Genomic DNA, 3,158 nt, shown 5'->3' on the forward strand with positions numbered 1-3,158 from the left:
CAAAGTCAAGGTCTGTAACCTTGATATTGCCCAGAGTTGCTCCATAGTGACTTTGGACAGTAGTTCTACCTAGTATCCAATCCATGCAAGTGTTGAAAAGTGTTGGTGCAAGAACACAGCCTTGCCTCACACCTGAACTAACAGGGAAGACTCTCGACAGGCCCTCATCACACTTTACAGAACTTTCAGTGCCTGTATACAGGTTTGCTATTAATCCAACAATTCTTGTTGGAATCCCTCTTAGCCTCAGGATCTCCCAGAGTGATTCGCGATGCACCGTATCAAACGCCTTCTTGAGGTCGATGTAAGCTGCGAGCAGCCCTCGTCCGAACTCACGACGGCGCAATACAATGACTCGAAGCACCAGGATGCAGTCTATTGTGGACTTACCAGGAGTGAATCCAGATTGCTCCGGCTTTTGGTGCCTCAGCAGGGGGTCTCTGATACGTCTCAGAAGGATGTGTGTGAGTACCTTGACTGGTACACTGAGTAGTATAATGCCTCGGTGATTGCTGCAGTCCCACTGATCCCCTTTCCTCTTCCAGAGAGGGATGACCACACCCCTCAGCAGGTCAGGAGGAATGGTCCAGTTTACCTGATGGCAGACAGGACTGCATGCATGCCCCTTGCCATAGATTCTCCACCAGCCTTTAACAATTCAGCTGGGATGCCACAAACACCTACTGCTTTACCACTCTTCAGCTTGGAGATCACCCACCTGACTTTAGTCAGGGAGGGTGGACCCTTGCTGATGGTTGGGTCTGGTAGAGGAATCTCAACATTACCAACATCCATGTTAACTGTTGGTGGATCAACCTGATACAACTGCTCAAAATGCTCAGCCCAACGCACACACACCCCATCAGGATCTGAGATTATCTGGCCACTTGCTGAGCAGACTGCAGTCGTCTGTGAGGAGGGCTTGGAGTTCAGCTTTTTCAGGGCTTGTAGGCAGGACGAAGGTCATTTACTAGGAAATGGCTTTTGACCTCCTCTTCAAGATTACTGATAAACTGTTCCTTATCCCTTCTCAACAGTGACCTAGTCCTGCGCACCAGAGAACGGTCCAAGTTGCGATCCCCTGACAATCGAGCCGCACGACAAGCATCTGTGGCTTCCAGTGTCTCCTGCGAGATGGAATTCTGTCTTGCTCTTGGGCGTTCACCAATGGATTCCTGAGCTGCATCAAGCGTTTCACGCCTGAACGTATCCCACATAAGAACAGGGTCTGTCAGGCCCTTGAGTGCTGTGAGACGACCAGAGATAGCCTCGGCAAACCCCCGGGCACGCTCGTCCTCCCTCAATCTGTCCAAATGAAACACCCTAGGGTGTTCATTTGGGCGACAGGGGGTTCTAAAGTGGACCCGGAGAGTAGCCACAACTAATCTATGATCAGTTCCACAGAACTCGGGCTTCAATACACCCTGCAGTTCTGGAGGATCCTCCATTGAGTGCTAATGAGGATGTGGTCGATCTCCTTGGCCACACTACCCGTATCGCTGTACCAAGTCCAATGATGTGGCTCAGAATGCTGATACCAGGAGCTAGAAATCCTCAATTACTGGGACCTAGCAAAGTCACGAAAAGGAGGCTATTCTCGCTACCAGCATCAGCTCCTGAGCCATGAGGACCGACAGACATCTCATAGCCAGCTCGATCGCAGCTGGATACCACATTGAAGTCACCCAGAACAATACGAATATCTCGCCGAGGACAACTGTCTGTCACAGATGCAAGTTTGGAGTAAATCATCTCTTTCACCTCAAGTTTATATACATCTGTAGGAGCGTATACAACAATAAGAGTCATGAAGCCAAATGAAAGCTTCAGTCTCAATACCATAATATGCTCATCGACTGGAGTGACCTCTACTACCAAGGGTTGAAGTCGGCTGGAGATGGCTATGGTTACTCCATGGAGAGGGTGGCCATCGCTGTGGCCCGACCTGTAATAAATGTAGCCACCCACACTAATAGTGCCACTGCCAGGTCTTCTTACCTCCGAGAGAGCAGCCACCTCAACTCTCAGCTGCTTCAATTCTAGTGGTAAGTAATCGTCCTGTTGCAAGGAACGGACATTCCAAGCCCCCACCCTGATAGCCCACCTGAGGTCTAACCTCAGGCAGTCACTCCGGGTGGGCGCCACCTCTGCCACCCCTACCGACGCCGCCCCATATAGAGAAGGTTGGCTGGTTTTAGGTCCCATAATCTGCCTGCAGGTCTCCCTGGGGTTTTCCCCCACAAGCATCACGCCAGGTTGGCGGCCGCCGGGACCCAGATGGGATGACGGGTAATCCCCTCTCGCTAACCAAGTCCCAGTGGTCGCCAACCCAGAGGGACCCACACCCCGCCGTTCTTTCTGGGTGGGAGGGACTTTAGCCTTCTCCCCAGTACCAACATACTTTGTTGTCAGTGGTTATTTCGGGGAGGCAGACTAGCAAGGCCTGCCTCCCCACAGCCACCCATTAACCCTAGGGGGCATGGGGGCAGGAGTTAGTACGAAGCCTTTAGGGCCTCCTGCTGCTCCAAGAGCCTCCACAGTTCAGCCTAGGACCGCAAGGTACCTAGTTTCCATGGATGGCCACGAGGAGGCACTGCAGAAGTTTTGATAATGGAGAGGCTATGAGCTGGCAGGGGAGTCTTATGTATAGCTGCTCCCTTTTAGCACCAGGCTAGCCAATGGTGGCAGCTGTAAGCGAGAAGGGATGCAAAGCGCTTAACACTAACTAGGCTACCACACCATCGCTTCACATCACCCCGAGCATGAAGCACCCACCCATATATACACTATATATATGTATATATATATGTATATATATATGCATATATATATATATATATATATATATATATATATGCATATATATATATATATATATATATGCATATATATATATATATATATATATATATATATATATATGCATATATATATATATATATATATATGCATATATATATATATATATATATATATATATATATATATATATATATATATATATATATATATATATATATATATATATATATATATATATATATATATATATATATATATATGCATATATATATATATATATATATATATATATATATATATATATATATATATATATATATATATATATATATCATATTCAGGTCAGGGGTCAACCT

This window comes from Penaeus chinensis, chromosome 20 (genome assembly GCF_019202785.1).
Source record: "Penaeus chinensis breed Huanghai No. 1 chromosome 20, ASM1920278v2, whole genome shotgun sequence".
NCBI lineage: Eukaryota > Metazoa > Arthropoda > Malacostraca > Decapoda > Penaeidae > Penaeus > Penaeus chinensis.